Genomic DNA, 25899 nt, shown 5'->3' on the forward strand with positions numbered 1-25899 from the left:
AAACATATTAATATGTTCTCTCAGATGATGCTGGTAGCCTTTGAGATTAACATACTTGTGCTACTTGTTCAATCCTGCTCAGCTGTTCATAATTTTATTTTAGTGCAGTTTGTGAAAGAAGCATATAGTGTACTTGTTTGGTACATTTTATCCACAATTCTTTCTGGCATTTGAGAGCATGTCTGTGTGTCTCTACATTTATTTGTTTTTGCAGTTTGATACAGTGAATATAATTAATAAATATTACTGGAAATGACAAAAGACTATTTGTGGTGTGTTATATGGTCCAAAAGCTGGATGACTTAGGTTCTATACATGGTACTTGCTATGCAAATCCCCATCCTGAAGCTTTGTTGCTGTATTTATTGATTTAGGTAGGTAGTTTACTAATGTAATACACTGGCCACAATACAGCATTAGCAGACACAGCCTTAAATTGCATCATAATTTACTGGTACGCATGTGCTTATATTTATTACCTTATGTGGAAATATAGAACATGGAACATCTTTAACTTATCAGACTTTTCTGATTGTTTATTTTAGATTATCCTGTAGAGAATTCCATGTACAACTGGATCTAGAAGATACATGATTTTCACGCACCAAAGATCATGATCCTCTTCTGTGGTGAGGCAGTTAATTTGTTTTTGTCTTTCAAGCTTCCCCTTACAGACACACTATGTTCAGACTGAGTCTGGGATGAAAACCAGGAAGACCATTTCTTTGCATCGCCTGATTTGGATTTGACTGTCCTTTGGGGTGAGGTAGTAGGTTGTATAGTTTTAGGGTCGACCCTGCCTGTCAAATAACTATACAATCTACTGTCTTTCCTGAAGTGGCAGTGATATCTACGATGGAGACAATTCTTTGAAGAACAAAGAAGAATTACAATACATTTTACCTAACTCGGAATTGCAGAAGTCACTGCACTGATGCTAACACTGTAGGGGACATCTCTCCAAAGTGTTTCTGATATACACAGTGAGACATACTACACTTTTCATACATTTCTTACATCTTTATGCCGAAGTTGTAGTAGTTCTGTATTCAAACAAACATGTCTGACTTATTGTGTTAGTAGACCATGGTTACGGTAAGGGACGTGGTGTCATTGTGCTGTTGCAGATGTCTCCTGTTTATCCCATTTTGAACACCGTGCACTTTCATTTTCATTCAGGTGATATCAGTCTGCAAAATATGTTTGTGTTCTCAAACGTTTACTGCATTTTACTTTCTTTTTAAATTTTACTAACTAAATATTTCTGAAGACTGACAATGTGCTACTTAAGTATGTGAGTAGGGTTCATATTATAAGCATGAAAACTGAATTGCGTGAACACGTATTGAGCGACACTTAAAGGGCGAAAGCCCAAAACATCAAATTCCAAACACGACAAAACCAAGAAATAAATACTGTCACTAACTGTTGTATACATGGGGGCAAGCCCCCCTGCACTCCCTGCACCCCCCTACTTAAATATACCAACTCCAAGATCGCACTCCATTGAAGCAAAGGGAAGAATTCCCTACGGCGGTATCTGTTCATACCTTCAATATTGTGAATATTCACTTTTTGTGTCGCTCAATACGTGTTCGCATGATTCAGTTTTCGTGCTTATAATATGAACCCATCTGAGTATATATACCATGCAATGTATGTTGGCAAAAAATCAAACAAATATAAAAGAGGATATTAACTGACTGGCACAAACAGGGAAAGCTGAATGTTTTTATTTATATCAAATGTTGGCTGCCATAACTCTGTTCTTTTGCTCCCTAAATGTAACTTTACAAGGGGCCCTTAGCATTTCAGCTTGGTCAAGATAATGAGTGTACATGCATTGTAACCCTGACCAATTGCCATGTCTGTTTTTGGTTCATTTCAATGCACATAGTGCCCCCAGATTTCATTCATTCCATTATAAATATATAGTTTGTATGGTAGTAGTTCACCAGTCATTTGCCACCTGTCATCACAATGCCAACTTTATGTCTTTTTTTTATGTGTAACAGTTAAAACTTAATAAAAATGGTAAAAGGCCTTGGAGTCCTTCTAGATGATGAATTTTCATGTGATAACTACATAGCTACTACCATCTAAAAAGCAAGTGGAGCTGCTCACTTTACCATTTGTGAGGTGGGGAGCACGGTCAGGGAGGTAATAGTCCCCTTGCACAGTGCTAATCAGACCAGATATAAGACACTGTAGCCAGTTCTGAAACCTTCTTGCATGACATCTGGTGCAGCTGGCGAAAGATATACAAAAGTCTCCTCTGAGAGAATCATAGTGTATCTAATTTTGTATCACAGCCAAAGACTCCAGCAGCTTTCTCTCCTGTCTATGTATCTTATGACCTTCTTAGAGGAGACCTGTATTGAACATCCTGGGCATTAATGATCCCCATACTTTATGAAACTTTGTGCATAGAATACATCTGTAATGACCTGAATAAAACAGGATACATGGCTTCAATAAAAAATAATATCAACTATGCTGTGAAAAGTCATGTCTTCATATATCAGAGCCTGCCATGCCCAACAATAAACCACCCTCACGTATTTAAACTTACTGCATTAATCCATACCTTTCAAGAAGGAGATGGTTAACTAAATGAGCATCTCCCACTCAGAAGATCAACTTATCAGAAAGTCAGACTTCATAGGTTCATAGGTGTGTACTAGGCTAATGGCCCTGGAGCCTTTACAAGCCTAGCCCATAAGATTACCCTGGCATCATGCCACCCAACCTTAGTTCCCAGTGCCTCTGTCAAGTACAACCACTGGAGTGATCCCGGGGTGAATTTTCTATTTCCCATCCACTCATCAAGATTTCTCTTGAAGACAGCCAGTGAGGTGCTCCGCTTGACATGCATGGGAAGTCTATTCCATAGCATGGGTAATCTCTGGGTTATGAACCTGTCCCTCCATCATGTTCTGTTGATTGTGGTAATCAGGTTGAGGTCTCTGGAGCATGTAGTGTGGCGGGATTGGGATTTCTTTAGATGTAGTATTTCTAACAGAGCTGGGTCAGACATGGCTTTGTAAGTCAAGCAGAGATTGTCTCTATGTAGGCAATATGAGACAGAGAATAGTTGGTGTTTTTTGAGTCTGTCCATACAGGACAAGTGTTTAAGGCCTAACATCCTCTTTGTGAGGTATTTTTGCGGCCTCTCCAGTTGTTGTAGGTGTCTAGTGAGTTACATGCCAAATGAGGCATTGTACTCTATGATTGGCCTAATAAGGGAAAAGCAGAGGGAGACAATGACTTCTTTCTTTCTGGATGCAAAACCCTTAGTAATGAGATGTGCCACATAGAAGGACTTTCTGATCACAGTGGCAATTTGATGGTCAAAAGAGAGGTTGCTGTCAGCCTGTGTTCCCAGATCTCTTCTGATGCCTTCTGTGTTCAGTGGGCTGCCATCAATGTGGTAATTCATGGGAAATGGGTTTTTTCCAAAGAGGATGACAACACATTTTTTGGCATTAAGTTTAAGGCCATGGTTCTGACACCAGTGATTGGTCTCAGTGAGGCCTTTCTGTAGGATGTCAGCATCACTTGGGGAGTTAATTATGGCTCCCAACTTGCAGTCGTCTGTGAACTTTGTCAGCCAGAGTCCCTTCTTGTTGGCCTGTACTTCAGAGAAGTAGATACCAAACAGGAGAGTACCCAGGACTGAACCCTGTGGGTCTCCACTCATGACTGGTCAACAGTCTGACTTGGAGTCAACTACTTTCACACTGTGGGTTCTATCTGTGAGCCAGTTTGCAACCCACCTAGTGATATAGGGGTTGATGCCTAGCTTAATGAGTTTTTCTATGATTCCTGAGTGGGGAATGGTATCAAAGGCCCTGACCAGATCAAAGTAGGCTGTATGAACCACCTTACCTTCATCCACAGCTCTGGTGACTGCCTCAAAGAAGTCAACCAGGTTGAGCAGGCATGATCTACCCTTCACAAAACCAAACTGTGTGGGATCTAGAGTTTGGAGGTTCCCTATATCTTTGTTTATTAGGTACATGATGATGCATTCCATAGCTTTGCATATCAGACTTGTCAGGCTAATGGGGTGATAGTTTCCAGGGTCTGTAGTCGCTCCTCATTTGTGGAGAGGGATGACTGAAGCAGTGCGCCATTCAGTAGGGACAAAGCCAGAGGTGCTGCTGTGATTGAACAGGGCACACAGGTGAGGTGCCACTTCACTCTGCAGTTCATGTAGAACACAGCCAGGGATATTGTCAGGTCCATAGAAGCTGTATTATTGGCCTTAGACAGTGCTGTTTTAACCTGTGCAGCAGTAATACTGGGTGCCTGGCAATCTACTAATATTGTGATTGGTCCTTTGGTGGGGGAGAGAGGGGTAAAGTTGGCACTGAATCTGTTGGCTGGTATATTGGCAATATCTGTTGGATCGGTATAGGAGGTGCCATTGTGCAACAGCTCTGAGCAAATCTAGGAATTGCCATGGAGATTCTTTAAGTAACTATAGAAGGCATTGTGGTTGTCTATCCTATCTGCTGCAATTCTGTTTTCATAGCTAGCTTTAGAGGATTTGATGAGGAATCTCAACCTTTGTTGAGGCTGATAAGGGAGTTTTCCCAGTCTTGGGACTTCACCTTATTTCTCATCAGTTTCCTCCTTCTGTTGTAGAGTTTGTTTATGGCAGGGGGCCACCAGATTGGCTTCCTTTTTTTGGAGGAGAGCGTCTTGGTTCTATTGGGTATGGCGATATTCATGCATTTGTGTACGTGTTCGTACAGGGCATTAGTGTATGATTCGGCAGTCATGCAGCTGTTCCCCAATTGCATGAGTGCCGTGAAGTTAGCCACCTCTGTTTTTAGGAGCCCAAAGTTAGCTTTGAAAATGTTTTTCATGGTGGTTACCTTTGCGGGGGGTGGGGGGCGGGAGGGATGTGGATTTCCAAGGTGATTAGTTTGTGGTCGGATCTAACCAGGGAGGAGCTGACTATTGGTACAGAGCAATGGTCACCCATGTTAGTAATGACCAGGTCAAGGATGTTGCTACCTCTAGTGGTGGTAAGAATGAGCTGGTCCAGGGCATTGGAATTAATGAATTCCAGGAAACGTTGGGCAAGTGTATTGGTACATGAGTAGTTTTCCCAGTTAATGGAGGGATAGTTGTAGTCACCCAGTATGAGAGTGTTAGGTTGGACCCTAATATTCTCCTGGGTGCTTAGGAATGTGGAGTGTGAGTCTTGGGTCATGGTTGGGGACCTATAGCAGGCTATGACCTGAATCGCTGTTTTACCCAATGTTAGCTGCACCTGAAGTATGTCTGATGCATCATGTTGGTCTACCAGTCTGGAGATGTGCGCATCCTTTATGAATATGGAAACACCACCGCCTTTGGAGCTTTGGTCCAAGTTCTGGGGCTGAAAGGTATGGAATGAGTTATACGATACCACAATATAAAAAAATAAGTAAAAATACCACTCAGCCAATTGAAAGAAGCAGCAAAATAAACTTCTATAAACACAGAACAGATTTATTAAAACCAATCTCTAGCACTTCGGCCACAGCCTTCTCGGAGTACCAGTACTCCGAGAAAGCTGTGGCCAAAGCGCTAGAGATTGGTTTTAATAAATCTGTTCTGTGTTTATGGAATGAGTTATAGGCTGGTAGTGCAGGGATGCTATCTGCTGCCTTGAACCAGATCTCTGTTACAGCACAAATGTCGATGTTCTCCATTTTAAGGAGTACTTTGAGCGAGTGCATTTCTAGCATTGAGCAGGATGACCCTCAGATTGCATCAATCATATGCTCGAGACCATATGATTGACTTTCTGAAAAGTCAAAACTTTTGTATGGATACAGTGGGGATCAGGCAATTTAACCTTTCCTCCGCTGTAGTGTGATCTTGGTGTTGGTATATATAATATGCAGTGGGGGGGGTCAAAAATATAGATTTTTGTTTCGTGTCATTCAACTTTTTGGTCTCAGCCATATGAAGTTCAACTTTCTGAAAAGTCAGTGTTCTGACATAAATCCCTAAATGAGCCCCCACAATTTCCAGCATGGTATTCAGCGCATGAATCTCTTTGATGGCCAATAAGTCACTCACCAGGTTTAAAAGTTCTTATCCAAATCTGTGAATGTAAGCAGCTGTCAGTAGCCTACACATGGAATATTTTTGGTTCATAGGTTCATAGGTTGGTACTAGGCTATCAGCCCTAGGGCCTATACAAGCCTAGCCATAACAATTCCCTGGCTATTTCTTCCCACATTATTTACTTTCCTGGACCCCTGTCTAGCAGGGCGACTGACGTGATCCCTGGGGTGAATTTCCTTTCTCCCATCCAATCGTCAAGGTTCCTCTTGAAGAGGTCCAAAGAGGCACTCTGCTTGACATGTATGGGCAATCTATTCCAGAGTCTGGGGAGTTCCTGGGTCAGGAACCTATCCCTCCAGCATGTTTTGTTTATTGTGATGACAAGGTTTAGATCCCTGGAGCGTGTAGCTCTGAGGGATTGGGATTTCTTTAAGTGTAGCATGTCCAACAGCTCTGGGTTTGACATGGCCTTGTATGTTAAGCAGAGATTGCCTCTGAGTAGACGATATGCGACAAAGTATAGCTGGAGTTTTTTAAGGCGGTCAGCGTAGGGCATCTGCTTTAGGCCTGTGATTCTTTTAGTGAGGTATTTCTGAGGCCTTTTCAGTTGTTGCAGATGTCTTGAGAGGTACATACCAAATGGGGCGTTGTATTCTATAATGGGTCTAATGAGGGATGAGTAGTGGGACAATGACCTCCTTTTTTCTGGATGAAAAGCCCTTAGTGATGAGGTGTGCCACATAGAAGGATTTCCTGACTGTTGTGGCGATGTGGTTATCGAAGGTGAGACCACTGTCCACCTGTGTCCCTAAGTGGTTTCATCAGTTAGCAGGCTATGCTCCAACACATAAAACTGCTCTTCTTTATAGAAACCTGCCAGGTCTCCAGCCCTATAATGCCTTCCAATGATAGTGTGCAACAACTGAGGTCATGACCTGAGAGAAACTGCTTCTCTGTCTAACATATTCCGATCACAGTTCAGCCAGCCCTATAATCCCTTCCAATGATAGTGTGCAACAACTGAGGTGGTGACCTGAGAGAAACTGCTTCTCTGTCTAACATATTCTGATCACAGTTCAGCCAGCCCTATAATCCCTTCCAATGATAGTGTGCAACAACTGAGGTGGTGACCTGAGAGAAACTGCTTCTCTGTCTAACATATTCTGATCACAGTTCAGCCAGCCCTATAATACCTTCCAATGACAGTGTGCAACAACTGAGGTGGTGACCTGAGAGAAACTGCTTCTCTGTCTAACATATTCTGATCACAGTTCAACCAGCCCTATAATCCCTTCCAATGATAGTGTGCAACAACTGAGGTGGTGACCTGAGAGAAACTGCTTCTCTGTCTAACATATTCTGATCACAGCTCAGCCAGCCCTATAATCCCTTCCAATGATAGTGTGCAACAACTGAGGTGGTGACCTGAGAGAAACTGCTTCTGTGTCTAACATATTCTGATCACAGTTCAGTACAAATATTGGTGTGTATATACAGTTTTAAACAGTTCTTAGGCAACATCATATTTACCATATATTATTTTAGAGTCAATCCTTACTTTCTTTTTCAGACATACTTTTTTCTAGCTTTGCACCGTGGTTTCTACCATCTTCAGATATGCTAGCTGCCTTGCAAGTTTAACACTTACTTATAAAATCAGTATTGCCTGGACAACCTGTGTTCCCTCTCCAGCAGCTCACCCTACAATACTGGGGACCCACCCACATTCCCCACCTAAAGATATTGCTGTAAGTCAGGATAGATGGGCGGAATTAAGAGCATACCTCTCACCCCCACAACAATGGGTACATACCACATTCCCCATCAAAACACTTTGCCATAAGTCAGCAGATATGGAAGGAATTAAGAGTATACCTTTCAACCTCTTGGCACAAGAAATCTGGACAAAGCCAAACATTATGGGGGGGGGGGGGCAAAGCGACATAAATAGAGACAAATTTTAAATATTGCTCTTACAAACTTAGAAAGGTGCTAGAATATTAGGTTTTATGCTACCATGCATTTTCTGAAGGACTGAAGTCTGTAAATCAAACGGTTGTCACTATTTAGTGACTCCAGTCCCTACTGGTTTGCCAGAAAACCTTAGATTTTATGAAGAACAGACCAAAAATATGAGGGACAAATCTGGACATTCGGTGAAAATCTAGATAGTTGGGAGGTATGGTTAAGGGAGAAATATAGCCTTAAAGTAGCAGTACTCTGAAACTGTCCTTGGTATTCAAGTAAGGCACATGGCTCTGTTCAACCATAATTTCATGGATTCTTAGCTTTCCAGGTAAATATTAGGCAATCAGTGTGCAGACTATCATAATTCACACAGGGGCGAACTGGATATAAAAAGGAAGCATGGCAAAAGAAATGCAAAGTTACTGTTTCTGAATCTTAATGTTTACTTCCCTCTCTTAGAGTAGGCTATTACTACACTTCATAATTGTGAAATTAGTTTCATTCCATTTGGAGTCAACAGTAATGTAGACTGGCTACTGTAAGGAAGAACTTTGTCTTTCTGCCTCTTGCTACTGATATCCAGAAACACTGTGTGATATAAGGCAGAAGGCCATTGGTGCTGTTCTATGCACTACTGTTACATACGGGCTGTGCCTAGAGTTAGGAAGGAGTTGTTTGGCCTCTTGCACTTGTCACACAGAAGCACTGATTGGAATGTGGGGAAAAGTCTAGCCTTTTGCCTGATCAGTTGCATGCAACAATGCATAGCCTACATGGCGTAAGCGTTAAGGTCTTCTAGGATGTATCTTGCCATATAAAAGCTTTTAATGTAACTGCTGAATTGCACAAAGCCTATATAAGGTAAAGCACATTTCATCAGGTTACTGTTATGGAGAAACATGGTATAATGAGTGGGAGAATGTTTTGATCTCTGCAAAATTCCTGTTGCAATTAGCACTGTATAAGCAGACTGTTTGTGAGCCATTGTATATCAAATTACTGTTTCATAAAACACTTGCGAGTTTATGGTAGCTGAATCTGCTTCATTCTGCCTCCATACTTCAGACAGTAACTGGACATTCAAAACAAAATGCATCCAGCCACATGGGGCAGAGGGATAAACTCATTTGTGTACTACAGACAAGCCATGTTCAGGTACTGGCATGGGCATCAGAGGGACTAGATGAGGGGGACAGGAGTGTGTGGCTGATCCTGTTCTACCCATCAGGAGAGAAGGGAGGTTTCCTAGGCTCATTGTAATAGCAACATTAACATGCGAGGAAGTGAGTAGAGCTTGCAAGGCTATCACTGGGTGAGAGAGGGTTACAATGCACTCTGCAGCAGCAGTGTAGAGCTGCACCAGTGTTCTCAGTCTATTCACTGTCCCCAGACGTTGGATGGGTTGAGCCTAGCAGAGGCTGAAGCACGTCCATTAAACCTGGTGAATGAGGAAGGGAGTTGGTGGCAGCTAATGGTCGACTCTGGGAGGGGGAGACAAAAAAACATAAAATGCAGTCAGTAAGTTTTTTGTATATGGAACATTGCCAACATGCTTTACTTTATTGTTTTATTAAGCAAATGGCTGGCTGTTCAACTCTTATCAGCATATATTGTAACTTTGTAAAGAAACAGTGAATAGAATGTTTTTATATTTAGCATTCCACAACTGCCTTGTGACACACTTAAGCAAACCACTCAGTCATGAGACCTCTCTTTGTTTTTGTTTTAATACTGTAAGTCATTACTCAAGAGTAAAGTGTTAATGTTTGGACTTAGAATGATCCCTAAAATTGGTTTGTTTGAAATTACATGTGCTCAGCTGATAACTTCGCTTTTGTTATGTAGATTCATTGGACATATTTTTTTAAATGTTCATGTTCAAAATCTCCAGTGCTGGAAAGGACTACAAAAGTGAAGGGCATTTTCAAGTAGTTTGTCTTTGTCTATGCATTTTCAAATATGTGTGAATACTTGCATACACATTTAGTAAACATTATAATCCCTACATTCTGACTTAAAATGCCATCAACTATTGTGCTCTATTGCACAGTAATGACAAGTTAAAGGCAGTAGAATGTGTAAGAATGTAGTGTTCCTTAACTGATGTTTGACCCCCCCACACACACACAAAACTACCTAAAACAATGCATATACTTAGCTGCGTTTCATATTGCATAAATTGGTAATAAGCACATTATGAAAGTAATAATGGTGAAGCAAAGGACTTGCAGTGATGGTATATTGGTTGACATATTTTGATCCAGATGAAATTTGAGTGATATGTTTAGCTTATGATAGATGCCAAAGAATGATGCCTGCTACATGGTAAGTTAGGCATGAGAGATGAATGATGCCTGCTCCATGGTAAGTTAGATATAAGAGATGAATGGTGCCTGTTACAGACAGCTTGTATCCACCATGTATTTTAAAATGCAAAGGCAAAACTTATTTCTGTGGGCTAGACAACCCAAACTATGTTTACATGTCCCACCTGAAGGCATCTTCTGAGTCACTGTGTATAATGCAGTGCTTTCTTGCAAGTTTTTGCTTGCACTGCAGTGCCTTGTATCTTACAAGTCATTGTTTGCACTGTAGTGCTTTGCATCCTACAAGCCACTGATTGCACTTTAGTGCTTTACATCCTGCAAGTCATTGTTTGCATTGCAGTGCATCCTGCATGTCACTGTTTGCACTGCAGTGCTTTGTATACTGCATGCCATTGTTTGCATTGCAATGTTTAATACCTTGCAAGTCATTATTTGCAGTGCAGTAATTTGCATACTGCATGTCACTGTTGATACTACAGTGCTTTGCATACCATGAGTCACTGAGTGTACTACACTGCTTTGCATGCACTGTCACTGCATACATTGCAGTGCTTTGTTTCCTGTGTACTCTGTCATGCTCTACATCCTACAAGCCAATATGTGCACTCCCATGCTTTGTATGCAGTCAGTCACTGTGAGCATTACAGTTTTTTTTTGCATGCAGCAATTCACTCTGTGAAGTGTGGTGCATTGCATACCATGAGTCACTTTGCACACTGAAGCACTTTTTATCCAAATCATTGCATGCACAGCACTGCACTGCACTGAGTCAGTCATAACACTGCAGTGCTTTGCATGTGAGTCAGTCTCAATACTGTACTTTTGATATCTGAATATATTATCTTTCAGGACACACCAATTTGGAGAAGAGAGTACAAAGGCATTTCCCTTTATAGAAATTGAGGGTTGTGGGCAGAACCTCCACTCTGGAGGGTGTAGACCCTTTCCAAATTGCTGATTTGTAATGTTTGTTTTTTACATACCACTGTGGTCAGTAACATCAGCTACAATTTTCTTTAGCAGACTCGTGACTTTTACGCATCCTATTAAAGTGAAACTTCAACTCATCATCCATTCTACAGCTTTTTAACCTTCTCCAGCAATTCTTTCTTCAAACCTAGAAATCTAGCCCCACTGTGTATTGTTGGTAGCAACAGTTTCCTCTCTCTGCCTCCACTTTGCTTGACCTCAAACTGTTAACTGCTTTCTCATTCAAGGTTCTTTATATAATGCCCTGACATCCTTGTGAAACATTCACTCTGGTTTCACCCTTCAGCAGTTCCCAGTGTAGTTCTTTTTAATGTCCAGGGAAATACTTGAAAATGGAAGTGGAATGCATATCCTCAACACGCTTGCTTCCTGTATTTTAGCTGTACTTGTAATTTACTCAGGACTCATGAATCTCTAAAAACCACACCATTTCACCCAAGTCACAGAATATGAATTTTTAGTGATGGTGGTGGAATTTTTTTTTGCCCATCTGGTAATTTTTGGTATCCAAAGTGCTGCACCTTATCCAACTTGCTTAAGCACATTTTTTTTCTAAAGGAGGGGTCTGTGTCTTCCTTTTCTGCAGCTATTTCATGTATACTGTTTGAATATGAGCAAGTCATTTAACCAGACAGAGCTCCCAAGTCACTTTTGAAAAGGGACAGTTGTGTCCAGTAGGCTTACCTTGTCAAAAATTATATGAAATAAAATATTTCATTCTATCTGTATCTATATCTGTATCTATACATGTCTCTCTCTCTCTCTATACATATATATATATATATATATATATATATATATATATATATATATATATATATATATGGGAGCCCTTAATTTGTTCGAACTTTCAAATGTTCGAAACTCATATGGCCAACACCATATGAGCGAAAGTTTGAAAGGCCAACAAATGATAGCAGAGATTGAGCTACAGTGCGGGACTGGGGGATTCCCCTTTCCTGCACTGTAGTGTGATCTCAGAGTGAGAATATTTAAGTATCAGGGGGTATGGGGCTCCAGGGGGGCTTGCCCCTCTGCATAACACACTTTTACTGTGTTTACAGGTAGGTAAATGGTGCTATTTCAGGATGCCGGTCTTTCGGAATGTCGATCATATGGTGTCGACCATATGACAGTTGGCATTCTGAACGGTTGACATTCTGAAGTAGACCCATATATATATATATATATATATATATATATATATATATATATATATATATATATAATGTGTGCGTGTGTGTGTGTGTGTGTGGAGAGGGCAAACATACTTCTCCACACCCATAGAATAACAAGAAAAGCCTGCAACATTGGGTTTGGGGGAGCACTAGTTACCAGAAATAAGTATAAAGACAAGTGTTGGGGCATGTCGGTGATTACTGTAAAGACAGGGAAATACTAGCCACCAGGGATAACTTTAATCATTGTCCATAAAGACACTTACACATTACATAGGTTAAGGGAAAACCACTAGACACCAGGAAAGACCCTTACATCTTGTGCCTTAAATTCACTTAAACGTAACAGGGATCAGAGGAGCCAAGACACTCCAGGGAGAACAATAATATCTTTTGCATAGATGGCACTTAAAAATAACAGGGAGAACTCTGAAGATGTAGGTTGGGGGAACATTAAACACCAGGAATACTCTCTATAATGTGTTTTAAAGGAACTTAATTTAAAAAAATGGTACGGGAAAACACTAGCCACCGGAGATGTTATAAGCAGTATCCCTTAAAGACACTAAAGGGATCGCATCCCTATCCCCTCCCACTGAGGATATTAGTCCTCCATACACAATCCTTTAATCACATATTAACTTACCTAAGGGATTCCAACCCTAACCCCTCTCACATATTAACTTACCTAAGGGATTCCAATAAACCCCCTCCCTCTGAGGATATTGGTTCTCCATACCCAGTCCTTTAATCACATATTAACTTATCTAAGGGATTCCATCCCTATCACCTCACAATGAGAATATTAGTCCTCCATACCCAATCCTTTAATCACATATTAACTTACCTAAGGGATTCCAACCCACGCCCGCCCACTGAGGATATTAGTCTTCCATACCCAATCCTTCAATCACATATTAACTTAACTAAGGGATCCCAACCCTATCCCCTCACAATGAGAATATTAGTCCTCCATACCCAATCCTTTAATCACATATTAACTTACTTAAGGGATTCCAACCCACCCCCTCTCACTGAGGATATTAGTTCTCCATACCCAATCCTTTAATCACATATTGACTTACCTAAGGGATTCCAACCCACCCCCTCCCACTGAGGATATTAGTCCTCCATACCCAATCCTTTAGTCACATATTAACTTACCTAAGGGATTCCAACCCACCCCCTCCCACTGAGGATATTAGTCCTCCGTACCCAATCCTTTAATCACATATTAACTTACCTAAGGGATTCCAACCCTATCCCCTGACAATGAGAATATTAGTTCTCCATACCCAATCCTTTAATCACATATTAACTTACCTAAGGGATTACAACCCTATCCCCACACAATGAGAATATTAGTCCTCCATACCCAATCCTTTAATCACAAATTAAAAACAAGTAATCTCCGTGGTATCCCCGAAGTCGCAAAATAACCCACTAAAGTGTTGTGGGTCCAAAAACAAAACAGTGTACGAAACTTCTCTGTGTGGAAGATTTTCAGTCCATATATTTCTAGTTAATCACTGTCTATTAATCAGATCAGACAATAGTAGTAGAAGTAGCGAACTTAAACTCGTCTTAAGTCAAAACAAAACAAAACAAAAAGTAATAATAGAAAATATATAATTGTACAGCATTACCAAGTATTTGAAAGTAATCCAAGCAAGCCAGGCAGTCTGTTTCCAGTCGAAAATCCTTTATTAAGTACATAGACAAGCGATCCAAGTAAAACAAAAATAGAGTAATAATTTCCTCACAAGCTTTCTAAATATATATATACTTTTTATCAGGCGTGGGAGTGGTTTATTTTGCTGTAAAACAAAGTGTTATTGGTGCACATGTTAAATTCACATCTCTTCCCCCATCAGTGTGACATTTGAGCTGGTCCTGCCCTACTTAGTAGCTGTCATAATAATATATAACCCTTATGTACTTTAAATAAAATTTATAATGATGTGGTACCTCTTATTTAACCAAATTATTAAGTAGATTATTAAGTCTGTGATTTTATCCAAGACAATATACTACATGGCTGGAAATATATCAACCTTAGTTAATTTGGCAATCAAAAAATATATATAAATATATACATATACATTTTGCATGTAAAAATCAATTTCTATTTTCATAACCTATTGTTAACAAAGATCACTTTCGTCCTTCTAGACTTCTTCAGGTCTGTGTACAAGAACCCTAAAAACAGGGATATATTTGTATAATTAGTTAGTATTGTTATTACACATCATTTTGAATAAAGTGGAAAAAATAACCAGAAAAAAAATTAAAAATAAGAAAAAATGTATGTATGATGATGGAAACAAAATATACACTTAAATTTCATCTGATTTAAAATGGCATTTAAAACCAATTTGTAGAATAAAATAAAATAAAATAAGATACAATTAGTCATGTAAACAATGTGGCAATTTTCTAAGTTCCAGTGCACTTTTAATTGAACAGTAGTAGTTTAGTCCAGGCTTCCTAAAAGAGTTCAGCTTTAATTGCCACACGAGTTCACATTTCTCCAGAATATTTGGGATGTCTCCTTCAAGATCACCCATGTCTATGCGATCCAGGATCTGAAACTTAAAACCTGTGTGTCTTTTATAAAGAGAAAGGTTTTTTGGCTAGTGCATTATTTTTACATCCAGAGCGGATTTCTGACAGATGACATGAAATCCTACGCTTCAGTTTATTTACAGTCTTGCACACATAGAATGCATCACATTCATTGCACTGTGCCCTGTAAATTACTTTTCACTTTCTTTGTGCTTTTTCCACAGGAAACCCTTTTCTGATTAACATCTTAGGTGAAGCCCCATCATTTGTTTATAGTTTTGTTGAATTTAAACCTAGACCATGTGAGAAAAGCACTAAAAGATGTGAAACTAACTGTACGTTTTGTATATTTTTACAGCAAGGTGATAGTTTTTATTGCCCTTATTTAAAGAAGATCATTAAAACCAGTGCAGGGGGTGACTCTAACACTAAAAAAGTAATGTATATATATATTTAGAAAGCTTGTGAGGAAGTTATTACTCTATTTTTATTTTACTTGGATCGCTTGTCTGTGTACTTAATAAAGGATTTTCGACTGGAAACAGACTGCCTGCCTTGTTGGGATTACTTTCGAATACTTAGTAATGCTGTAGAATTATATATTTTCTATTATTACTTTTTGACTTGACGAGTTTACGTTTGCTACTTCTACTACTATTGTCTGATCTGATTAATATACAGTGATTAACTAGAAATATATGGACTGAAAATCTTCCACACAGAGAAGTTTCGTACACTTTTTTTTTTTTTTAATCACATATTAACTTACCTATGTGACAACATGGTTTCTAGAGTGGGAGAAGTATCATGTCATTCTCCAAAATATGGACAAAAATCATCTAAAACAAACTGTCTTTGATGAATTCTGTAAAACATTCAATATGGTCATTCTAATCTCCCGAAATCCTCCTTAAAGGAAGCAGTTTCAGTAACCTGGACTTTGATTTTTATGTTACTTTTTATTCTACCTGAGGACTGTATTACCTTCTGCTTTAAATACTCTACAATTGTTCCATTTGGTTCATTTATTCTCAGTTAATAAATGTAACTTTTCTTTATATGTTTCACCTACATGGTGGACCAGTTATTTGTTTTGCTTTTCTTATACACTGAAAAAAATAATAAAAAGAAATTTGACAAAAAATAATGCTGTTGACTGTTTCTCAAACTTTGTTCACATCAGCTCAGTCTTTAGCTATTGACATTAGTATAGACCTCTTTACAGTTTGTGTCCTATCTAGGTTCTGTAGTAACCACATTACTTTTCTATCTTTTCTATGTAAGTTGCCCTTTTTCATTAGTGTTACAGTCCTACACTACATAGATTATTTGTATTATATTCAATAGATTTTGTAACACCCCACGCAACCTTAAGCAAAAAAAAAAAAAAAAAAAAAACTGCTAGAATCTGAAGTCAGAAAACTGTCTTGCTGGCTTTTTGATATCAGCTTTCTATAATTAAGAAAGCATTTTTAGACTGAAATAGTTTCTGTCTAAATTAACCTTCAATAAGTCTTACATTTGACACGTCTAATTCGCAAAAAAATCAAGCGATTACTCAGTTGTCCTGTTAGGATCTTTATTATTCAATCTACTGAGACTCTAACCCTTCTCATTCATAGGCATTAAATTGCCTCTTGACCTACTGCAGTATAACCACGAGTCAAGAGTCAAAAATCATACCATACATTGTTTTCTTCAGAACAAACTAGATCAAAGTGACCACTCCTTCTCAATCTTAGCAGCTAAAATATAGAATATTCTATCTCCTACCCGTAGAAGCCTATAAAGGTAAAGCCCCCAAATAGTGGAAGCAGCATCATCCAAGCTAAATAAACCTGTGGAAGACAGTAGGCCCCAGTCAGGACAAACAGAAGAAATGCTAATGGGATTAGCTCGAGAACAGGCTGTGGTTCAGAATGTAGAGTGAACTTTAACTTCTGTCCAGAAGTTCCAAAGTTTTAGTATTAGATCCATTCAAATCTTCGAAATAAATCATCTTGAGGCAATATTCATTTACAATTATCAGTAAAAGAAGCATTATTCAAATTAGCACTTTCATCTTATAGAGTTCCAAATAAAGAAAAATTTATAGTAATACGGCTAAGGCATTGGTCTTTTCATAGGTGTATAGATATTTACTAGGTTAATGACCATGAGGGCATTTTTAAACCTAAGCATGTATCTCGAGTCTCTGACAAGTTCTGGTACCCTTGATAAGTGTAATCAGGGGATTCGGAGATGAAACATTTACAAGCAGGGGCCTGGGAGATTAACCATTTACAGGCAGCCTGTGTCCATTAGAGACATATTTGCCAAACCAGGGAAAAATTTCCAGTTCTTCATCCAGTTGTCCAAGTTACACTTGAACTGGGTTAAGAAGGAACTCTGCTTCACATGAATGGGGAGCCTCTCCAGCAGGTCCTATTTATATTGCAAGCAATGTTTAAGTATTTAGAATGGGTAATCCTAGTGATATCTATTTTGCAGATATGCAGGAGGTCAATCAGGGAGGGGTCTGACAATGCCTTGTATGCTAGACATAGATCTCCCCTCAACAGCCTGTAAGAGACCTAACACAGGTATAGGGCCTTGAGACAGTATGCATCGGATATGTTGGGACCTCTGTGGACATTCCAGTTGTTGAATATTCCTGCTTAAGTACATTCCAAAGTGGGAATTGTACTCAATGGTAGGTCTGATGAATGCCGAATACAGTGGAACAATGACTTTCTTGGACCTAGATGCCATAACTTTGTTTATAAGTTGCACAGCATAGAATGATTTACTTACTACTGTAGACACGTGATGGTCAAAGTCTAGATTACTGACTATGTGTCCACAAGTCCTTGACTACTGAGTCAGCTCTTAGGGGTGTGTTGTCAATATGATTGTTACCAGGGGTGGATGTCTTCCTGAAGGAAACTATTATGCATTTCTTGGCATTTAGTTTTAGTCGACGGCTCTGACAGCAGTTATTTGTCTGTGTCAGCTCTTCGTGGAAAACATTAGTGCCAGTGGGGGATTCCCTGACTGCCCTTAATTTTCAAAAATCTGCAAATTTAGTCAGTTAGAGACCATTGACATTGGTCTTGACCTCACAGAAGTAAATGCCATAAAGGAACGGTCTCCGGACCGATCCCTGAGGAACTCCACTTATGACCACTTTGTAGAGGCAGACTCGCCAATTCTAACTTCCTGAGTCCCGTCTGTGAGCCAGCTGGTTATCCATCAAGTGACATAAGGTTTTATTTATTTATTTTTTTCTATTTTTATTTCATATTTGTGTACTGGGATAGCCCAACTGGACTATTAGCCCATTTTCAGCAGAGGCCCAAGGAGAAAAGCTCCACAGAAAAAAAAACAATTTAGTATCATACATGACAAAACATAATAATTTCAATTACATCAAGAATATTGTACAGTGCAATAAAGGGAAAAATATAATATCAGACTTCAATACAATATATACAATATACAGTTCTAGTGTTTCTCCAAGATGTATACAGATGTGTTCATTTAGATACAACCAATTATAGTTCAGAATTTGTTGTAGTAGCAGAATTGATGCTGTCACTTTTTGTGAAGTAGGTTAAGATTAGCAGGGAGTAAGGAGTTAGGTGAGAACAGAGTATGAAGTTATGGATATCTCAGTACAGGAGAAGGAGGGAGAGTTGGACCAGAAAGCAGTATAAAGAGGCTAGGTAGGTAGGGGGAGTGAGAGGATGGTGGATTGGTACTTTAGGAGGAGTTAGATGAAAATGAATGGATTAGAGGAGGTAGGGGATGATAAAGTGGTTGTGAAAAGAGGTGGGTGGTGGAGGAAATAGATAGAGGCTAGCCAGGGGAAGTACCTGAGCAGAGCCAGTTGTTATTAAGTGGGTCCTGAGGAGTTGTTTGAACTTGGCTGAGTTGTTGTTTATACCTAACCTCTTGAGTTTGTAAACAACACCTGAGTGGGGTATTGTGTCAAGTGCCTTGGCCAGGTCAAGATAGGCAGTATGAATCATTTTGCTCTTATGCATTGCTTTGGTGACATTCTCAAAGACGTCCACCAGGTTGAGTAGGCATGACATTTCCTTGACGACACCAAACTGGGTTGGGTCCAATGTCTGGAGACTTCCTACGTCATTATTGATCATTTCCATGATAATTCTTTCCATGACTTTACATATAAGACTAGTGAGACTAATGGGTCTGTAGTTTCTAGGGTCTATAGATATCCCACGATAGATAGATACATAGATGTAGAGGGATGACTGTTGCTGTCCTCCATTTGTGAGGCACAAAAAGCTGTTTGGGGGCTACAGTTAAATAGTAATTTCAGAAGGCCTGATAGGTCATGTTTCATGCTATTTAGAAGACATCCTGAGATATTGTCTGGGCCCACTGATGCAATGTTCTTGGCCTCAGAGATAGCATTATAGACCTGTTCCTTTGTGATAGAAGGGAGGCATTATATTTGATTGTATTTCCTTAGGGAAGGTCAGAGAGGAGAGAAGGGTAAAGTTGGAGCTGAATTTGTTGGCCAGTAGGTTTGCTTTATCCTCTGGCTCAGTATAGGTGGCGCCATTAACAATGAGCTCTGCACACAACTGTGTATTGCCTTTGAGGTTGCAAACATAGCTAAAGAATGCCTCGTGGTTGTCCTTGACCTGGGAATCCAAATTTACCTCAGATTTGGCTTTGGTAGACTATTTGTCCTATGAGCTGTATGTTTAGTTTGATGAGAGGGCTTACAGCCTATTGTTGTTGTGATTCAACCAGGGTGGCTTGTTTTCTGAGTTAGTTCTATACTTCTTCCTGGTGGGTATAGCTGCGTCTATGCAGCTGTTGACATGCTTGTATAGCTTTATGCGAACAGTTTCTGGTTGACAGCAGTGTTCTCAGGGTTTATGGGGTCTTGAAATTTTGCCAGGTTATCTCTTACTAGTAGGAAGTTAGCCTTAGAGTAATTCCTCAACATTCCAGGGTTAGCTCAGGTTCTAGGTTTTACTTTTACTTCAAAGGAGACCATTTTGTGGTCTGACTTTACCGGAGAAGACATTACACAAGGGGATGTGCAGTACTCTACCATATTAGTAAGGACCAGATCCAGTATGTTTATACCCCTGGCCAGTGTATTGACAATTTCGTCCAGAGAGTTTGTGTTTACAAAATCCAGGCAAAACCAAGTAATCCAGCAAGAAAAGTGGGTGAGACACACTAATCCACCAACAGATTAAGTTTTAATATTAACATAAAAAAGACCACAAAGTAATGCTAAGTGCTTTTGTCTCCTCTAATTCAGAGACTTACTCAGATAAATACCATTAAACAAACACAATCCTTAAAAACATTTTTTAAAAAAGACACACCCCCTAACTCAGCCTATCACAGACAAGGTAATTCACCTAAGGGAACACTACTAAATAATCAAAAACATAATACTTTACCTAAAATACATTATATCATATTAATTATACACACTTAAACACATTGCAATGTAAAGTCCTAAAACACATATTTTACACACACTCCTAAAAAAAAAAAATATACACACACACACACACACACACACACACACACACACACACACACACACAAAATCTAAACCCAAAAAGCTATTATACCAAAGAGATGAAAAAGTGAATATATACACACCCTATATCTCAAACGTTTTTAGTTTTAACAGACAAGAGATAGGTAGAAGATCATTTAGACCAGGCCATTGTGCTGCATTTAAATGTAACTGCTATAGCAGTGCCTTCTTTTCTAACAGAAGTGTCCATGGCCCCCCTCTAATATCCAAGTCTAGAGCATCCAGTACAATAAATTTAAAAAAAATGGCCAGGTATTTCCATACAATGTTTGGCCAAAGCATTAATTTCTTTCCTTATTTTAATGCCCCTAAGGTGTTCATACACACTATTCTTAAATTTTATTTCGGTTTTGCCTGTGTTAAAACAGGGGCAATCTGAGCATAATGCACAATACATCACCCTCTCTGTATAACAAAAACATTTCTTATTTAATTTAATCTCCATTTTATTAATCCTAACACAGTTTCCTTCTAAAATATAGGGGCAATAAGCACAGGCTCCACAGGCTCCACATTTTCTTATCACCCCCTGTTGTTGACCTATCTCAATAAATTCTTAAGTATTTTTCAAGTTATTACCTTTCCGATACACGATATTTGGTTTTCACCCACATAGTCCCAAATGTCTTTATCACTCAACAGAATAACCCAATTTTTTTACAAAATATCAGCACTCTGACTACTATTTCTGTTAAAACTTGTAATGAATGCACAATGAAAATGCTTAGTACCCACCCCCAAGCCTTCAATAAGGCATCCATTTCTTTGTGATGTAGTATTAACTGTATTAACATCCATATTAACGGTAGACTGGGGTCCAGCCAGGAGGGGGCGGAAATACCCTCTTTCACATTTATTGATAACCTCAACTACAATTTCATTTACTAATAGTATTGGATAGCCTCTTTAGATAAACATTCTCTTCAACACTTCACACTCATCTAGAAAGGATTCAAAGAGACTCACCATTCGAACCACTCTAACAAATTGTCCTTTGACAACTGCCCTCTTTTGGTTAAATGAGTGTATACTCTCAAAGTGCCAAAAGCTGTTGGAATATGTCTCCTTTCTATATATTTGGGATAAGAAGGCTTTATTAATAGTATCCTTAATAAGCTTAACATCCAAATATGCAATTTCTTCCTTATTAAGAGAGTACATGAAGCATAATAAGGGTGTCATCCGATTAATATATTGTAAAAATGAATCAATAACACCTTCAGGCCCATTCCAATAAATAAAGAGGTCATCCAAAAAAAGGATATACATCTGACAGTATGTAAAAAATGGGTAGCCATATAAATATTTTTTCTCCCATTGCAACATAACTGTATTTGCATACAACCCCCCACAAGCTGATCCAATCACCACCCCTTCTACCTGCAAAAATACTTCTTTTTCAAACAAGATAAAATTATTAGTTAATACTAATTCCATCAAGTGTTCATAGGTATTATATGGTTCTGTGATAATCCTTTCTCAAGCAAATATTCACAAAACAATTCAATACCTAGGCCATGGGATATCACTGTGTATAAATCTTTGACATCAATTGTAATAAAAACACCTTCATCATTGTATCCCATTAAATTAATTCTATTTAAGAAGTCCCATGAATCCCTACAAAGGTTAGGTTCACTCATTACAAAATTTTTAAGCCTAACATCAAGAAATTTAGCCAAGAGGTGTGTTAATGACCTTCTTGCATCTACTACAGGTTGCATGGGTGGCTATGAAAGGTTCTTATGGATTTTAGGCAGACCAAAAACAACAGGGGTTCTAGGATGAAACACATTTAAGTAGTTATATTCATCAATGCAAATACTTCCTTCAATAAACAAATCTTCCAGGTTACTCTTTACCTTCTTACAGGCGCCATTTAATTTATTTAATGAGGATTTTACATATGGCTTACCCATCAGAACTTCTTTCATTCTACTATTATAATTGAGGGTATTCATGATCACCATATTATCCCCTTATCTGGTTTCATAACTCTAATTTTCTTATTATTATGAAACATCATCAACTTATTAACTTCACCTTCATTCAACTTGTTAATCTTTGTAGCACATTTTACATTATGAATATCAATTTCACGCAATTTGTCAAATAGTTGTAAGGAGGAATGCACAGGTGGGTTAAATGTACTTGACACATTAAGGAGATTAATAGTAGAATCCACACCATGAAACATAATATTCAAATTAAGTTTCCTGATGTAATGTTTCAAATCAATTAATGTTACCCCCATGTCAAAACATTTATCTGGAACAAATGTAAGTCCTCTTGCAAACAGATCACAATCCAAAATACCAATAGACACTGATGAGTAATTAAATTCTTTAAAATCCCCTTCAGAGTTCAAATGTACAGACATTGTTAGAAAAATTTTATCTGATTCACTCAAAAGTCTATTGGTTTCAGGGATCATCTCCATCCCCGAAAATTCCCCCTCTGGTTCCCTCTCATGTTGTTTGAAATCCCCCTGACCCCTGTTCGAATATTGTGGTTCCTGTACATGGTACTCCCTGAGATTCCTGGGGTTTCAGAGTTTTGAGCTTTTATCTTTATAATCTCAGGATTCTGAAATTTGATATTTCAGAATTTCGGGATTATAAAGTGTTCCAGTATATATATATATATATATATATATATATATATATATATATATATATATATTTTTTTTTTTTTAGGAATTTGTGTAAAATATTTGTTTTAGGATTTTAGATTGCAGTGTGTTTAGTTGTATATATTTAATGTGATATAATGTATTTTAGGTAAAGTATTATGTTTTTGATTATTTTGTAGTGCTCCCACGTATATTCCAAAATAGTTACATCATTATACCTAGACCAAAGGCCAGTCGCAATGCTTTTACCAAGACAATGATTCAAAGGTTCACAGGTTCATAGGTGTGTACTAGGATAATGGCCCTGGAGCCTTTACAAGCCTAGCCCATGGAATTGCCCTAACATCGTGCCACCTGACGATAGTTCCAAGTACCTCTGTCAAGTAGAGCCACTGGAGTGATCCCTGGGATGAACTTTCTATTACCAATCCACTCATCAAGATTTCTCTTGAAGAGGGACAGTGAGGTGCTCTGCATAACGCCTTCAGTATTCAGTGGGTGCCCATCAATGTGGTAATTAGTGGGAACTAAGTTTTTACCAAAGGGGATGATGACATTTTTTGGTATCAAGCTTAAGGCCATGGTTTTGATACCAGTCATTGGTTTCAGTGAGGCCTTTCTGTAGGATGTCTGCATCACTTGAGGAGTTAATAATGGCTCCCAGCTTGCAGTCATCTGCAAACTTGGTCAGCCAGAGTCCCTTTGTGTTGGCCTGGACTTCTGAGAAATAGATGCCGAATGGGAGAGGACCCAGGACTAATCCCTGTAGGACTCCACTCGTGACTGGTCGGCAGTCTTACTTGGAGTCTACTACTTTCATACTGTGTGTTCTATCTGTGAGCTAATTTGCAACCCACCTAGTGATATAGGGGTTGATGCCTAGTTTGGTGTTTATCAATTATTCCCGAGTGAGGAATGATATCAAAGGCCTTGGCCAGATCAAGGTAGGCTGTATGCACTGCCTTACTTTCATCCACAGCCCTGGTGACTGACTCAAAGAAGTCAACCAGGTTGAGCAGGCATGATCTTCCTTTCACAAAGCCAAATTGCATGGGGTCTAGAGTTTGGAGATTTCCTATATCTTTGTTAATTAGGTCCATGATGATGCACTCGATAGCTTTATAGCTAGACTTTATAGCTAGACTTGTCAGGCTAATGGGGCGATAATTCCCAGGGTCTGTAGTTGCTCCCCCTTTATGGAGAGGGATGACTTCAGCTGTGCGCCATTTGGTAGGGACAAAGCCTGAGGTGAGGCTGTGACTGAACAGGGCACACAGATGTGGTGCCAGTTCACTTTGTAGTTCATGTAGAACACAGCCAGGTATATTATTGGATCTCATGGAAGCTGTATTCTTGGCCTTGGACAATGTAGCTTTAACCTGTGCTGCAGTAATGCTGGGTGCCTGGCATTCTTCCAGTATTGTGATTGGTGCTTTGGGGGGAGGAGTAAAGTTGGCACTGAATCTGTAGGCTAGTATGTTGGCAATATCTGTTGGCTCAGTATAGGAGGTACCATTGTGCAGTAACTCAGAGCAAATCTGGGTATTGCTGTGGAGGTTCTTCATATAACTGTAGAAGACATTGTGATTGTTTTTAGTGTCTGCTGCAATTCTGCCTTCATAGCTGGCTTTAGAGGATTTGATGAGGGATCTCAACTTTTTGTTGATTCTAATAAGGGAGTTTTTCCAGTCTTGGGACTTTACCTCTTTCTGCAAGAGTTTCTTCCTTCCAATAGTTGATTTTCCTTCTGCTCTTCCTTTCTTCATATATTTTACCCTATTAACTGAGAATAAATGCCTATGTCACCCACTGAATTGCCAACTGGCTCATAGACAGGAGGCAGGCAATCAAAATTTGTAAGTTACCTTCAAAAAGAGATCAGTCACCAATGGAGTCCCCAGGGTTCTGTGCTGAGACCTCTCCTGTTTGGCATCTACTCATCATCTTCTTTTGGCTGTTCCTGTTAGGGGTCGCCACAGAGGATCATCTGTTTCCATTTCTTCCTGTCCTTTGCATCTTGCTCTGTCACACCAACACCTGCATGTCCTCTCTCACCGCATCCATAAACCTTATCTTAGGCCTTCCTCTTTTCCTGTTACCTGGTAGCTTCATCCTTAGCATCTTTTTCCCAATATACTGAGTATCCCTCCTCAGCACATGTCCAAACCAAAGTAATCTTGCCTCTCTGGCTTTGTCTCCAAACCTTCCAATCTGGGCTGACCCTCTAATATACTTATTCCTAATCCTGTCCACCCACGTCACACCCAGTGCAAATCTTAACATCTTTAACTCTGCTATATACCAAAAGCTGTAATGACAAAACGGCAGACCGAACTGCTAAAACTAGAGTTTAATAATGAAAAGTGCTTTACATTATTAAACTCTAGTTTTAGCAGTTCGGTCTGCCGTTTTGTCATTACAGCTTTTGGTATATTGGTTTACATTATTTCTTTGTTTATGGGATCTTTAACTCTGCCACATCCAGCTCTAACTCCTGCCTTTTTGTCAATGCCATATAACATAGCTGGTCTCACTACCCTCTTGTAGACCTTCCCTTTCACTCTTACTGTTACTCGTCTGTCACAAATC

General features: G+C 39.1%; 1 long non-coding RNA gene across 2 annotated transcripts in view; it reads left to right on the top strand.

Annotated features, from left to right (window-relative positions):
- LOC122815531 overlaps positions 1-25899 on the top strand; it is a 107612-nt gene that overhangs the window by 73252 nt on the left and 8461 nt on the right. For both annotated transcript variants that reach the window (XR_006366964.1, XR_006366963.1), the window contains one exon: positions 546-629. This is a non-coding gene — a long non-coding RNA (uncharacterized LOC122815531). The remainder of the gene's footprint in view (positions 1-545; positions 630-25899) is intronic.

Source organism: Protopterus annectens, chromosome 11.part0 (assembly GCF_019279795.1).
Source record: "Protopterus annectens isolate FY-2018-M chromosome 11.part0, PAN1.0, whole genome shotgun sequence".
Taxonomy (NCBI): domain Eukaryota; kingdom Metazoa; phylum Chordata; order Ceratodontiformes; family Protopteridae; genus Protopterus; species Protopterus annectens.